Raw genomic sequence first — 16566 nt, 5'->3', positions numbered from 1 at the left:
TGAAGGAGACGATGGCACTGGTGAACGATGGAGTGTGGCGGTAAACACTGAACACTAAACATGACGGCACACACGATACACTGATGGCGGTGATCTCCGGCGCGCGAATGTCCACTGAGCGTGTGCGAGTCCGGGGACCTGCCAAGAGGGCAACAGGGATGAGGAGGGGGAGAGGGGAGGAAAAGAGGATGCCAAGGCTTAGGAGACGGGGACAGGAGGATAGGGACAGGGGAGGGGGGGGGCCCGGGGGACGAGGGACGAGAAAAGGAGGAGGGAGGGAAAAGGGAGAGAAGGGAGGGAGGGTGCCCCGAGGAGCAAGCACAGGAGGAGGGTGGGAGGATCAAAGTTGGTAGGAGGGGTAGATGGAGGGGAGGAGGGCATCATCAGGGAGGGGGAGCTGGCGGAAGCCACCTTGGGAGAGGGTAAGGAGGGTGGAGAGATGGAGACCGGGTGGGACGTGGGAGTACAGGCGTGGCAGCGGGCGGGGGTGGGAGAGGATCGGGGAGACGAGCGGGTGAGGAGGATCGAGTTTACGGGAGGTGTATAGGATTCGTATCCTTTCGAGGAAGAGGAGGAGGTGGGGGAAGGGGATAAGGTCATACAGGATCCGCGTGGGGGAAGGGAGACGGATGCGATAGGCAAGGCGGAGAGCATGGCGTTCAAGGATTTGGAGGGATTTATAAAAGGAAGGGGGGGCGGAGATCCAGGCGGGATGGGCGTAACAGAGGATAGGGCGGATGAGGGACTTATAGGTGTGGAGGATGGTGGAGGGGTCCAGACCCCACGTTCGGCCGGAAAGGAGCTTGAGGAGACGGAGTCGGGAACGTGCCTTGGCTTGGATTGTCTGGAGATGGGGAGTCCAGGAGAGGCGACGGTCGAGGGTGACGCCAAGGTACTTAAGGGTGGGGGTGAGAGCGATGGGACGGCCATAAACGGTGAGATAGAAATCAAGGAGGCGGAAGGAGGGAGTGGTTTTGCCTACAATGATCGCCTGGGTTTTGGAAGGATTGACCTTGAGCAACCACTGGTTGCACCAAGCGGTGAACCGGTCAAGATGGGATTGGAGAAGGTGTTGGGAGCGTCGCAGGGTGGGGGCAAGGGCAAGGAAGGCGGTGTCATCGGCAAACTGGAGAAGGTGGACGGGGGGTGACGGCGGCGGCATGTCCGCCGTGTACAACAAGTACAGAAGGGGGGAGAGGACGGAGCCTTGGGGCACACCGGCGGAGGGGAAAAAGGTGTAGGAATCGGTGTTATGGATGGTGACATAGGAAGGACGGCGGGAGAGAAAGGAACCGATCAGACGAACGTAGTTAATGGGAAGGGCGAAGGTTTGGAGCTTGAAGAGGAGACCGGAATGCCATACGCGGTCATATGTATGCGCGAAGAAAATATGTCCATATTCCGAATGAAAATTTGCACAAATATTCGATCGAGCTTTCCACGTCCTACTCGGAAGGAGAAGCAAAAAGAAGTGTTACCTTTTAAGTGTCTTCTGTTACTCGGCGTCGAATGTCGAATGTGCTGGCTGATGTTCGTTCTTGGAGTTCACTGACGTCCTGTTTGTTCGTCGCGCACAACACTCACGAGTGCATCCAGCTCTCTTAGAACATCTGACAGTCTGAGCTGTGGTCCTTCAGTTGCTCGGCGACAGTCGACCGCGCGTGACAATGCTGCCGTATTTGCTAGCACTAAGGGCTCTCCTGGAAGGAGCGAAAGTAAAGTGTGGCTTGCATTGTGGCTGAAAAAAGCACCCATTCCGCAGATCGCATTCGCGGTTTCAACAGCCGAGGAAGAGGGCTCGTTGGAGACGGAGAGGAGGGCCCGGAGGCGGCAACCCGGACTTGGCCCGCCATCTTCCGGAGGGAACGGTAAATTAACCCCAGCAGCGGCCGGCGCCGCGAGCCGTATGGTGCTGCTCGCACAAAATGCATCGTTTTTCTCGGCAGAGGAGCGTTGTTGCGACTGTCTGCCATCTAACTCGACAGCCAATAGCTCTCTTGTAAGGAGACAGGTACATGGACGGCCACCATTCTGTTCGCCGATTGCGGAAACGTCAGGAGCTCTCGTTACATCTCGATAGCGCGAGGCACTACAAATTCTCGCCTGTGGCGCGACGAATTCCATGTAGAGGGTTGGATCCCCTCCTTCGAAAGTGTCAGATTGCAAAGCCTGGGCTACTCTCAGGGTGGAATCTCCGTCTTCGAAGATTGTGTGTGTTTGTTTGTTTGTCTGTCTGTCTGTGTGTCTGCCCGCTGCTGTCGCTGTTCGTTCGTTCGTTCGTTCCGTCCGTCCGTCCGTCCGTCCGTCCGCCTGCTGGCTGTCCATCGCCGTCGTCGTAACCATTGCCGCCGCCGCCGCCGCCGCCGCCTGCTGTTCGTCAGTCTGTTCGCCGCCGACGCCGACGCCGCCTGCTGTTCGTCCGACGCTGCCCATCGCCGACGCCGTCGCCGCCTGCTGCACGTCCGTCTGTCCGTCGCCGTTCGTCTGCAATGAGTACTCCCACCTCCACCGTCATCTACACCTCCCCCTCCCCCTCTCCCACAGTCACTTCCTGGAGTGCCGCCTCTGGCCTCCCTCCTTCCACCTCCCCCTCCTTTCCCCCACTTACACACCCCCCTATCTCCTCCCCTGCTGTATACCCCCACCTCTACTCCCTTCCCCCAGCCTCCGCACCCTCACCAGCTCCCACTCCTACCCCCGCCCTCACGTACGCATCTGTTGCCGCCCCTGCTGCCGCCCCTCAGGTGGTTGGCTTCCCCTCTCTCACCGACCCCGTCGCTTCATCTTCTGCATCTCTCGCACGCATCACGTTGCGCCGAGCCACCATCGCCGCCACTGAACCAGCTGCTTCTCCCGGTGCCTCCACTACGCCACAGGGATCTGCCACCCGCCACCTCCCTCTCCTCCCCGTCCCTCTCCCCTCCTCCCAGCCTCCAGTCTCCAAAAAACCCCAAAAGCGCGTCCTCACCGACTCTGCTCCCGCCACTTCCCACAAGAAATCAACGCCACCTCCCCCTCCCCCTGCCGTCACCATGGACACCACCCCTCCTCCTGCCACCCCTACCTTGGCCCCCACCCTCCACACCTTTGTCCTGTCCACTCCCGATCCTAAGTTCCTCGACGCTCGTACCCTCACCAAGGAAATACGAAAGTACTTACCTGGTGCTCCCATCTCCCAACTCATTCCCCGCAGGGACTCAGTCCTTATCAAGTCCCCGTCCCCATCATTTCACACAGACCTCCTGCGAAAACTCCCACGAGTTATGTTTGGCCCCCACGCCTCTCTGACACCCTTCCTTTCCGCTTCCACTCCTCGTCAGCCCCAGCCTCCCCGTCGCCCCCCCACCTACACTGCTGTGATCACCAAGCTCAGCCCGGTGATCACAGAGGATGAAGTGTTGGTAGAACTGAACTCCCACCCGGACTTGGAAATCCGCTCTGCCCGCCGTATCCACAATGCCTCTGGTCCCACCTACCTCATGCGGGTATTCTCCGAGTCAGCCCCGTCCATAGACCATCTCCTCACCCAGGGTGCCCTGATCTACCACCGTCGCCACCCTGTTGAATCCTCCAAATCCCCTCCCCAATCCTACCGTTGCCAACGGTGCCTGATGTACAATGACCACCTGACTCCCAACTGCAAAAACCCCCCCACCTGTCCCCATTGCAAGGCCTCCCACTTTCTCAAGAACTGCCCCAACCTCGCTGCTCCTCCTTCCTGTAATACCTGCAATGGCCCCCATCCCACATACTCCCACAAGTGTAAAGCTAAACCCCCTCCAGCCACCCCTGAACTTACAGTCCCAGTTCGTCCCGTCGATCCTCCTGTCCATCCTAACAATTCCCTCCGTCCACCCCCCACGGCCGAGGACATCATCCGGTTCATTACCGTTGTACTCCAAAACATTCACCCTTTTCAGCGCCCGCACACCTTCCAACAAATATCCCTTGCTGCTCGCTCTGTTTTCCACCTGAACACTTTCGCCACTTACTCCCACAACCAAGCCCACTTCACCTTCACCCGCCTCGACACCCTAGTTTAAGTCTCTTCCCTTCCCTCTCTTCCCCCCCTCCTTCCCGTCATGGCGCGGCACGAGTCTCGCATCCTCTTCCAGAACATTCGCTCCTTCCGCTCCAACAAATACCTCCTCATGCACACCCTCTCCCACCACCAGGTCGACACCTTCCTCTTGAACGAAACCTTTCTCCAGCCCCACCATTCTATCCGCACCTCCCCCTATATCCTCCACCGCACTGATGCTCCTGGTCCTCGTGCGCAGGGTGGAGTCGCGATTGGCCACCTTAAGCATATCCCCGTCCGGCCACAACCTCTCCTCAATGACCCCACTGAACACCTTATCCTTAGCGTCTTCTTCCCCTCCATCACCATTACCTGTGCCACCATCTATGTCCGCTCCACTGCTCCTCTTCCTTATGACTTCATCTCACACATTGACCGCACCTTCTCCACCTATGTGATTGCCGCCGACCTCAACGTCCATAGCCGCACTCCTGCTGCCCTTCGGCGGTGGCATCAGTTCCTCTCCACAATCCAGGGTGACCTTGTTCCCATTCCCCAGCACACCCGACCCGAAAGTAACACCACCCCCGATGTTGTCATTGCCTCCGCCAACCTCCTTGGGCGTATCACTGTTGCCGTCCTTGACCCCACAGGTAGCGATCACCTCCCTGTCCTTCTCACCATAACGTCTGCCAACCGCCCCCCTCCGGCCCCGCAACCTGCACCCCCTCCCAAGGTCGTCCATGACTATCGCCGTACCAACTGGGATGCCTACCGGGACTCCATCTCCACCCAGGTCGAAAGCCACCCTCTTACCTATCGCCATCCTGACGACATCATCCGCGCCTCGTCCTTCCTTCAGACGGTAATTACTGACGCCGTGGAGGCCCATGTTCCTACTAAAACCATCCACCCACACCGTCCCACTCTCCCTCCGCGGGCTGTCCTCCTCCTCCGTGAATCCCGCCGCCTCTATCGCTCCTTCCTCCGCACTCGTGACAGGGATACACTCCAACGCCACCGGCAAATACAGCGACACGTACGGAACCTTCTTACAGCAACGAAACGCCGGGACTGGCGCCAGACCTGCACACGACTCAATGCCACCCTCCCTATCAACTCCTCCAAGTACTGGTCTGCCTTACATCGTCTTACTGGTTCCCTTTCCGCTCCCCACTACCCCCTTCTCCATAACGATCGCCCCCTTCCTGACAACCTCAGTAAGGCCAACCACTTCGCTTCCCACCTTTCCGAGGTCTTCTCCATCCCCGATGATCCCCACTTTGATTATTCTCCTTTCCCCACCGTCATGGCACGTGCTGATACCTCAGTCGCTCCACTTGCTCCTAGTCTCCAGTACTTGGGGCAGTTGCCCCCCTCCGACGTCAACACTCCCATCACAGCACAAGACATTAAACTTCTCCTCCAGTCCAAACGCAACACGGCCCCTGGTCACGACTGTGTCACCTACCGTCACCTTCGAGAAAGCCCCTATTCCTTCCTAACTGTCCTCGCCCATCTCTATAATGTCATCCTCTCTACTGGCTTCTACCCTGACCTGTGGAAGACCTCCCGCGTCCTCCTCTTCCTCAAACCCAACAAACCCCCTTCTGCCGCCTCTTCCTATCGTCCCATCTGCCTCACCTCCGTCTTCAGTAAGGTCCTTGAATCCATCCTCTCCCACCGTATCCATCGGCACCTTGCTCAACACCACCTCCTCCCCCTTACCCAGTGTGGCTTCCGACCCTCCTTCTCTGCTGACGACCAACTCCTCAACCTTGTTCACCTTCTGTCCCTCCAGCTCAACTCACGTCGCTCCGCCATTTTTGTTTCCCTTGACCTCCAAAATGCCTATGACCGTGTATGGCATCCCGGTCTCCTCTTTAAACTCCAAACCTACGCCCTGCCTATCAATTTTGTCCGTCTGGTCGCTTCCTTCCTCTCGCACCGTCCTTCCTATGTCACCCTCCACAACACCAACTCCCGTATCTTTTATCCCACGGCTGGCGTCCCCCAGGGTTCTGTCCTCTCCCCTCTCCTTTATCTCTTGTATACAGCTGATATGCCCAAGCCACCCCCACCAGTTCACCTTCTCCAATATGCTGATGACACCGCCTTCCTGGCTCTCTATCCTACCCTTCAACGGTCTCAACGTACCCTCCAAACCCACCTTAACCAGTTCACCACTTGGTGTAATCAGTGGCTCCTCCGTCTCAACCCCTCCAAAACCCAGGCAATCATCATAGGCCGTACCACTCGCTCCTTTCGCCTCCAAGATTTCTACCTCACCCTTTATGGTCGTCCTATCCAACTCACCCCCACCCTGAAATACCTTGGCCTCACCCTTGACCGACACCTCACCTGGACCCCTCATCTCCTGACCATCCAGCAGAAAGCCCATTCCCGCCTCCGCCTGCTGAAACTCCTGTCCGGCCGGACATGGGGATTGCATCCTTCTACCATCCTCCACACCTACAAATCCCTCATCCGTCCTATCCTCTGTTATGCCAGCGTCGCCTGGATCTCCGCCCCCACCCGCTTTTACAAGGCTCTCCAAATCCTTGAACGCCATACGCTCCGCCTTGCCTTCCGTATCCGCCTTCCTTCCCCCACACGGCTCCTGTATGAACTGATCCCCTTCCCCCACCTCCTCTTGTTCCTCCAACATCTCCGCATCCTTTACATTGTTCGCAGGCTTGATCCCCCCCACCCTCTGGTTTCCTCCTTCCTCTCCACCCCCCGCCCGTTGCCGCGCCTCTATCGCTGTATCCCTCCCTCTCTCCACCTCCACACCCTCCATCTCCTTCATCAGGGCAATTTCCAACGCCTTCCCCTCCCAGATGACGAACTTCGCCGTGACATATACCCTTCCTTCCAACTATAACCCGGCCTTGTTCCCCCCCCCCCCCCTCCCCAGGGCCCCCTTCTCCTCTTTCTTCCTTCTCCCAGAGCGGATTTTCCTCCATCCCCCCCCTCCCCTGAGACCCTGCCCCCCATACTTGCCTCTCTCCTTCCCACATCCCTCCCTACCTGGCCCTCTTCCGAGCGCCCCCCATTCCCCTCCCCCATCTCTTCCCCTCCCTCCCTTCTTCAGGTCTCCCTCATCTCCTTGAACCTGGCAGATCCTCTGTATTGCTCATCATCAGTGTGCCACGTCAGTGTTGTGTTTCGTGCTGTTTCCCGTGTGCGTCAAGAGGTGTGATTTTAATTGTGTACTGCCTTGAGGTTCGCCGTCAGTGTTACGCTGTGTGCTATGCCATCCGTCAACACCTTTATGCTCCAGTCATACTGTGCCTTGTGTTCTTTTAATCGTCGCAGTGTGTGGCTTTTTGTGTGTGCTACTTTTAAACAGTTTTTTATCTCCATTTTACAGTCACCCCGTTTTTTGTATATTGCCTTCCATGATGTTCTCCCTTTTTATATCTATGTTCGCCTTCTTCTCTCCTTTGCTGTTTTTAAATGTCTTCTCTTGTTTTGTTCTATGTCTTTCGGCTGAAGAGCAGCGCATATGCTGCTGCCAGCCCGCCCCGATGGGGAATTGAAATACAATAAAGAAAAAAAAAAAAAAAAAAAAAAGCGACGAATTCCTCCGCTCCAAACGCAACACCGCCCCTGGTCATGATGGTGTCACCTACCGTCACCTCAAGGAATCCCCTCCATCCTTCCTGTCTGTCCTTGCTACCCTGTACAATGTCCTCCTCTCCACTGGATTTTACCCTGACCTGTGGAAGACTTCCCGTGTCCTGCTGTTCCCTAAGCCTAACAAACCCCCCTCTGCTACCTCTTCCTATCGTCCCATCTGCCTCACCTCCGTGTTCAGTAAGGTCTTTGAGGCCATCCTCTCTCGCCGTATCCACCGCCACCTTAACCTCCACCGCCTCCTTCCTCTTACCCAATGTGGCTTCCGCCCTTCCTTCTCTGCTGACGACCAGCTCCTTAACCTTACCCATCTTCTTTCCCTCCAACTTAACTCCCGTCGCTCTGCTATCTTTGTTTCCCTTGATCTCCAGAACGCCTATGACCGTGTCTGGCATCCCGGGCTCCTTTTCAAACTCCAGACCTATGCTCTCCCCATCAACTTCGTCCGTCTCGTTGCTTCCTTCCTCTCCCATCGTCCCTCCTATGTGACTATCCACAATTCCAACTCCCGTACTTTCTACCCCTCTGCCGGCGTGCCCCAAGGTTCTGTCCTTTCCCCTCTCCTCTATCTCCTGTACACTGCTGATATGCCCAAACCTCCCCCTCCTGTTCATCTTCTCCAGTTCGCTGATGACACCGCCTTCCTAGCCCTTTATCCTACCCTCCAACGGTCCCAACGTACCCTCCAAACCCACCTTGACCAATTCACCGCTTGGTGCAACCAGTGGTTCCTCCGTGTTAATCCCTCCAAGACCCAGGCGATCATCATAGGCCGCACCACCCGCTCCTTCCGCCTCCATGATTTCTACCTCACCATTTATGGCCGTCCTATCCACCTCACTCCTACCCTCAAATACCTTGGCCTCACACTCGACCGCCACCTCACCTGGACTCCCCATCTCCTTACCATCCAAAACAAAGCTCACAACCGCCTCCGCCTCCTGAAACTCCTGTCCGGCCGGACGTGGGGTCTGCATCCTTCCACCATCCTTCACACCTACAAATCCATGATCCGCCCCATCCTTTGTTATGCCAGCATCGCTTGGATTTCCACCCCTCCCCGGTTCTATAAAGCCCTCCAAATCCTCGAACGCCATGCACTCCGCCTCGCCTTCCGCATCCGCTTTCCGTCCCCCACGCGCATCCTCTATGACCTCATCCCCTTCCCCCACCTTCTCCTTTTCCTTGAACATATCCGCACACTATATATTGTCCGCCGCCTTGATCCCCCTCACCCCCTGGTGTCTCCCTTCCTCTCCACTCCCAACCAGTTGCCGCGCCTTTACCGTTGTGTCCCTCCCTCTCTCCATCTCCACACCCTCCATCTCCTTTCCCAACACAACTTCCACCGTCTACCACTCCCGGATGATGAGCTTCGCCCTGACATCTACCCTTCCTACCAACTCTAACCCCCTGTTCCTGCCTCCTCCTCAGGGCTCCCTCTCCTCCCCCTCCCTCCTTCTCAGCGGATTTCCCCTCCTACTCCCCATCCATCTCTTGTGCCTTCTTTCGGTGTCTCTGCGCTCCCTCCTGCCCTGTCTTCCCTTTTCCTCTCCCGCCCCATGTGTCTCCTGCCTCTTCGTGAACCCACAGTTGCCCCTCCTCTCTTCCTCCCGCCGCTTCCCCAGCTGCCCCATGCTCTCCCCTCCTTTTCCATCCTCTCTGCCCTTTCCCTCGGCAGGTCCCGCCTGGTAGTTTTACTCTTCGTCGTGTGTGCTCCACGTGGGTTTTAAGTGTGTTGTCTTCGGAGTGTTTTTAATACTGTGGCCAACTTTTAACCTGTGCATGTGCATCCAGTGTCTTCTCTGTGTTTTAAGAATCGCCAACTGTGTTTTTTAACTTTCTGGTGATTTTTTTAACTGTCCCCAATGACCTTCTACATGTCAGTGATTTTTACCTCCATTTTCTCCCCTTACTCTGTTTTATGTTCCCCTTTTTTTACCTCCTTATGTATGTATTATTTTATTCTTGTTTTAGTTGTCATGTCACTCGGCTGAAGAGCGGCGGATTGTGCTGCTGACAGCCCTCCCCTGCCCATATGGGGCAGGGGCATGAAATCACAATAAAGGAAAAAAAAAAAAAAAAAAAAAAAACGCGACGAATGCATACTTACCTGGCGTAGGGGATACCGTGATCATGAAGGCGGTTCCTCCGGGGTGAGGCTCTTCCATTGCCCTTCGGTCGAGCTGACCCCAGCGATTACTCCAAATGTGAGTAACTCGGGCGCATAATTTTTGGTAGTCGGGACTTGCGTTCGCGCTGTCCCGGTGTCTATTTCAATTGCAAACGCAGTATTCTGTGGTAGCAGTCGGTAACTAGTGCGTCTGAGCACTCGGCCAGCAACGTGTTCCGCAAGGGACTGCCAAACGCAGCAGCACTCGCGCTACGCGCGTACCACACGTCTGCGTCGACCTGGCGTCAAACCCAGAGCCAGAGCACACTGTCTGTTCGATAAGCGCGGGGGACGCGCACCAGTAGTAGCAGCGGCAGCCGCGAGATGGCACAAGCGGTCTAACTCTGGTACGACATCCACATTAATGGCCGAACGGCGACTTTTGGCTTTCTCTGTCCATCAGGGGAATGCGCGCCAAACGCAATTGGACGGCGCGGCATTCCCTGCACGCGCGGCGACCGCGGTGGCGCGAACCGGCGTACACGAGGCGTCGCCCAGCCGGACGCTTTGTCGTCTGTGGCCAGGTACATGAGGGGGCCGGAAGCAAGCGTCTCTCACATCTCCGGCGGTACACCGCAAGGTTACCGCCCTTCGATTGTGCCTTTTTCGCGCTAATCGAAGTGTTAGGGGTTCCAGGTGCCAGCCAGCCAGCCAGCCAGCCAGCAGTTCCCGGTCCCGGCCTGCAGCAGTGGTCCCGCAGCCAGCCCGCCAGCCCGCCAGCCCGCCAGCCAGCCAGCCAGCCAGCCAGCCAGCCCTCCGGTGGCAGCAGCAGTCCAGCCAGCAGCAGTCCAGCCAGCAGCAGTCCAGCCAGCAGCAGCAGCAGCAGCAGCAGCAGCAGCCGCAGCCGCAGCCGCCCCGGCCCCGTCCGCGGCAGCAGCGTCCCTGCCTCTCGCCGTCGCCGTCGCCGTCGCCGTCGCCGTCGCCGTCGCCGTCGCCGTCGCCGTCGCCGTCGCCGTCGCCGTCGCCGTCGCCGTCGCCGTCGCCGTCGCCGTCGCCGTCGCCGTCGCCGTCCGTCGTCCCCCAGTGTGTGTCCTGTCCTTTTAGTGCTGTGTTTTTCTTTCTTCTTCTTGTCGTCATGTCCGCCCCCACCACCACCGTCACTACTACCACCACCGCCATCGTGTATACGTCCCCTTCCGCCGCCTCCACCACTATCACTTGGTGTGCCCAATCCCACCCCCCTCCTTCCATCCCTCCCCTCCTCTCTATCCCTTCGCCCTCGCTCTTTGTCTCCCCGTCTCCCGCCTCTTCCTCTCGTTCTGATCCTTTCCCCCCACTCCCCCAGCCTGTCACTGCAGCTCCGGCTAGGGTGGTGGCCCGTCGGGCCACTGCCCACGCCCAGCTCTCCCCATCGCCATCGCCATCGCCATCGCCATCACCGCCACCACCGTCATCATCGTCACCATCACCATCACTGCCACATTCGCCTGCACCGTCACAGTCACTATCTCCGGCGCCGCCTGCTGCGTCCGTGCCGGGACCTGTCCCTTCCCACCACCTCCCCATCGTTCCCGTCCCTCCTGTCACCACCCGCCCATCTGCCGCTGTCAAACGCCCTAGTGGCGCCTCCACTTCCTCTGCTCCTAAAAAGGCTCCACCCCGCCCGCCATCCCCACCCCAAAATGCCATGGACGTCTCCCCACCAGGCCCCGCTCCCTCCTCCTCCTCCTCCTCCTCCTCCCCACCCGGTCTCTACAAATATCTCCTGTCCCGTCCCGATCCTTCCTTCCTCGAGGCCCGGAATCTCTCCCTCCTCCTCCGCCAACATTTCCCTGGCGTCCCCATCTCTCTCCTTACTCCCAGACGGGATTCTGTTCTTATCTCCTCCCCCAGCCCAACCCTCCATACTGACATCCTCTCCCGCCTCCCCATCACCCGTTTTGGTCCTCACGCCTCCCTCACCCCTGCTCCCTCCCCATCTCCTACCCGCCAACCCCAACCCCCGCGTCGCCCGCCGACCCTCACCGCCGTGATCACTCGGCTTAGCCCGTCGATCACGGAGGAGGAGGTGCTGGCGGAGCTGAAGGCCCATCCCACCCTGGAGGTGCGGGCGGTCCGCCGCATTTTCAACGCGACCGGCCCCACCCGCCTTATGCGGGTTTTCTCTGAGGACGCCCCCTGCATTGACCGTCTCCTGAAGGAGGGTGCCCTCCTCTTCAATCAGCGGTACAAGGTCGACCCCTCCCGTTCCCCCCCTCAATCCCTGCGCTGCCAGAGATGTCTGCGCTACAATGCACATCCAACAGCAGAGTGCCGCGAGGCCCCCACCTGCCCACATTGTCGGCAAGCGCACTTCCTCCGGCAGTGCCCCAACCTCCAATCCCCTCCCTCCTGTAATACCTGCAGCCTCCCCCACCCCACCTACTCCCAAAAGTGCAAAGCCCGACCCCCTCCCACCACTCCTGAACTCACCGTACCTGTCCGTCCCCTGGACGCCCCCACCCCTCCTGGCAATTCCCTTCGTCCCCCCCCCACTGCTGAGGACATCATCAGGTTCCTCACCATTGTCCTTCAAAACGTCCATCCCTTTCAGCGCCCCCACACCTTACAACAGATCTCCCTCGCCGCCCGTTCCATATTCCACCTTAAAATGTACGCCACCTTTTCCAATAACCAGGCCCATTTCACCTTCTCCCGCCTTGACACCCTCGTCTAAGTCCTTATCATGGCGCGACAGCATCGTATCCTTTTCAACAATATCCGCTCCCTTCCCGCCAACAAGAACCTCTTCCTGCACACCCTTGCTACCCACCGTGTGGATGCCTTCCTCCTCAATGAAACCTTCCTCCAACCCCACCACTCCATCCACACCTCCCCCTATCTCCTCCACCGCTCCGATAATCCCCTCCCAGTTGCACGTGGCGGAGTTGCCATTGGCCACCACCGCCAGATCCCCGTTCGGCTCCAGCCTCTCCTTCCCGACCCCACCGAACACCTGATCCTTAGTCTCTTCTTCCCCGGCCTTACCATTACCTGTGCCACCATCTATGTCCGCCCCAACGCCCCTCTTCCTTTCGACTTCCTCTCCCACATCGACCGTACCTTCTCCTCCTATGTGATCGCCGCCGACCTCAACATCCATAGTCGCTCCGCTGCCCAGTTACGGCGGTGGCATCGGTTCCTCTCCTCCCTTCAAGGCGACCTCATCCCCATCCCCCAGCATACTCGTCCCGAATCCAACTCCACTCCCGATGTTATCCTCTCCTCCCCCAACCTCCTTGGTCGCATTACGGTGGATGTCCTGGAGCCTATTGGTAGCGACCATCTCCCTGTCCTCCTCACCGTTTCAGACGGCCGTCGCACCCGCCCCGACCCTTGTCATGACCCTCCCCCTAAGTACATCCATGACTATTCCCGTGCCAACTGGAATGCCTACCGGGATACCCTCTCCACTCAGGTCGATAGCCACCCTCTCGCCTACCGCCGTCCTGATGATGTCACCCATGCCGCCTCCTTTCTCCAGCAGACCTTGTCTGAGGCCGTGGAGGCCCACGTCCCTACTGTTGCCATCCACCCCCACCGTCCTACCTTACCACCACAGGCCGTCCTCCTCCTCCGTGAATCCCGTCGTCTCTACCGTGCCTTCCTCCGCACGCGTGACCCGGACACCCTACGACGCCACCGGCAACTACAGCGACACAATCGAAATTTGCTCGCGGCCAAGAAACGCCGGGACTGGCGACAGACATGCACCCGTTTAACTGCTACCCTCCCTATAAACTCGTCCAAGTTCTGGACCGCCTTCCGTCGCCTTACCGGAACTAAACCCTCCCCCTACTATCCTCTTCTCCACGATGATCGCCCCTTTCCTGACGCCCTTAGTAAGGCCAATCACTTTGCCTCCTACCTGTCCGATGTGTTTTCCATCCCTGATGATCCCCAGTTCGATTACTCCCTCTTCCCAGATATCTGCGATCGAACTGATACCTCTGTCCCTCCCCTCGCTCCTGGTTTCCAGTACTTGGACAACATTCCACACACGGACCTTAATGCCCCCATCACCACACAGGATCTCATCAATACACTCCGCACCAAACGCAACACCGCTCCTGGTCACGATCGTGTCACCTACCGTCACCTTCGTGAAGCTCCTGTCTCTTTTCTCTCCACCCTGGCCAGGCTCTACAATGTAGTCCTGTCCACCGGTTACTACCCCGACCTGTGGAAAACCTCCCGTATCCTCATGTTCCTCAAACCTGGCAAACCGCCGTCCGCCGTCTCCTCCTACCGTCCCATCAGCCTTACCTCGGTCTTCAGCAAGGTCCTGGAATCTATCCTCACCCGCCGCATCCACCAGCATCTCCGCCAGCACCGCCTCCTCCCCGTTACCCAGTGTGGCTTTCGGCCGTCCTTCTCTTCCGACGATCTTCTCCTTCACCTCACTCATCTCCTTTCCGAACAGCTCAATTCCCGCCGCTCCGCAATCTTCCTCTCTCTTGACCTCGAACGCGCATATGACCGCGTATGGCATTCCGGTCTCCTCTTCAAGCTCCAAACCTTCGCCCTTCCCATTAACTACGTTCGTCTGATCGGTTCCTTTCTCTCCCGCCGTCCTTCCTATGTCACCATCCATAACACCGATTCCTACACCTTTTTCCCCTCCGCCGGTGTGCCCCAAGGCTCCGTCCTCTCCCCCCTTCTGTACCTGTTGTACACGGCGGACATGCCGCCGCCGTCACCCCCCATCCACCTTCTCCAGTTTGCTGATGACACCGCCTTCCTCGCCCTTGCCCCCACCCTGCGACGCTCCCAACACCTTCTCCAATCCCATCTTGACCGGTTCACCGCTTGGTGCAACCAGTGGTTGCTCAAGGTCAATCCTTCCAAAACCCAGGCGATCATTGTAGGCAAAACCACTCCCTCCTTCCGCCTCCTTGATTTCTATCTCACCGTTTATGGCCGTCCCATCGCTCTCACCCCCACCCTTAAGTACCTTGGCGTCACCCTCGACCGTCGCCTCTCCTGGACTCCCCATCTCCAGACAATCCAAGCCAAGGCACGTTCCCGACTCCGTCTCCTCAAGCTCCTTTCCGGCCGAACGTGGGGTCTGGACCCCTCCACCATCCTCCACACCTATAAGTCCCTCATCCGCCCTATCCTCTGTTACGCCCATCCCGCCTGGATCTCCGCCCCCCCTTCCTTTTATAAATCCCTCCAAATCCTTGAACGCCATGCTCTCCGCCTTGCCTATCGCATCCGTCTCCCTTCCCCCACGCGGATCCTGTATGACCTTATCCCCTTCCCCCACCTCCTCCTCTTCCTCGAAAGGATACGAATCCTATACACCTCCCGTAAACTCGATCCTCCTCACCCGCTCGTCTCCCCGATCCTCTCCCACCCCCGCCCGCTGCCGCGCCTGTGCTCCCACGTCCCACCTGGTCTCCATCTCTCCACCCTCCTTACCCTCTCCCAAGGTGGTTTCCGCCAGCTCCCCCTCCCTGATGATGTCCTCCTCCCCTGCATCTACCCCTCCTATCAACTTTGATCCTCCCCCCCCTCCTGTGTCCTTTCCTTCAGGCACCCTCCCTCCCCCCCTTTTCCCTTCCCTTCTCTTTCCTTTCCCCCCTCCCTCCTACCCTCTCCTCCGGGCTTCACTCCCCCTACCTCCCTCCCCCTCTCTCCTTTGCCCATGGCATCTCTGCTCTCCCCTCTCCCATTTCCCCTTCCTCCTCCTCCACCTCCTCTCTTGGCAGGTCCCCGGACTCGTACACGCTGAGTGGACATTCGCGCGCCGGAGATCGTCGCCATCAGTGTCTCGTGAGTGCCGTCGTGTTTCGTGTTCAGTGTTCCCGTCATCCTCCATCGTTCACCTGTGCCATCGCCATCTTCAGTGTTAGTGCGTCGTGACAACAGTTTGTAGTGAATTTACGTCAAGTGTGAACGGCTCCGTGTTTGTCTTTATGTGTCTACTGTTTTATTACCCACCGTTATGTCACATTTGTGTATTCTTTCTGTTCTATCTTTATCTCCTCTACGGCTGAAGAGCGGCGTACCATGCTGCTGACAGCCTGCCTGTTTGTACGGGTTTGAAAATAACAATAAAGAAAAAAAAAAAAAAAAAACACAAGCGTCTCTCTCTCTCCCCTGTGGCGTCTCCCCTCTCCCCTCTCCTTCTCCCACCCCGCCTCCCCCTCTCTTGGCAGGTCCCCGGACTGGTATACGTTTAGTGAACTTTAGCGCGCCGGAGATCAACGCCTCGTGTTTCTGTGTGTGCCGTTGTTTGTCCTTCAGTGGTTCAGTGTTATTCGTTTTGTGCACCTACGTTCGCGTGTGACAATTTTCGTCTCTGTATGTGTCCAAGTGTGTGAACAAATTTTATCTTCTACGCCTGTGAACGGCTCCATGTATTTTAAAAAGTGTTTCTCTATTGCCAAAGAGCGTCGTAGTATGCTGCTGCTGTCCTGACTGTAAACATGTGTAAAAATAACAATAAAGAAAAAAAAGTGACGAAAGCTTCAATAACATCCGTTCCCTTCCCGCCAACAAGAACCTCTTCATGCACACCCTTGCAACCCACCGCTAGGATGCCTTCCTCTTCAATGAAACCTTCCTCCAACCCCACCACACCATCCACACTTCGCCCTAACTTCTCCATCGCTCCGATAATCCCTTCCCGATAGCGCGTGGCGGAGTTGCCATTGGTCACCACCGCCAGAGACCAGTTCTGCTCCAACCGCTCCTTCCCGACCCCACCGAACACCTGATCCTTAGTGTCTTCTTCCCCGGACTTACC

General features: G+C 57.8%; 1 non-coding gene across 1 annotated transcript; it reads left to right on the top strand.

The window, feature by feature from the left end:
* The first annotated feature begins 9765 nt into the window (after window positions 1–9765).
* Window positions 9766–9928, top strand: LOC126458706 (U1 spliceosomal RNA). Its single transcript, XR_007585699.1, has one exon. It is a non-coding gene; the product is annotated as a U1 spliceosomal RNA (small nuclear RNA).
* The last annotated feature ends 6638 nt before the right edge of the window (window positions 9929–16566 follow it).

Source organism: Schistocerca serialis, chromosome 2 (genome assembly GCF_023864345.2).
Source record: "Schistocerca serialis cubense isolate TAMUIC-IGC-003099 chromosome 2, iqSchSeri2.2, whole genome shotgun sequence".
Classification (NCBI taxonomy): Eukaryota; Metazoa; Arthropoda; class Insecta; order Orthoptera; family Acrididae; genus Schistocerca; species Schistocerca serialis.
This window is presented reverse-complemented; position numbering and strand designations above follow the sequence as displayed.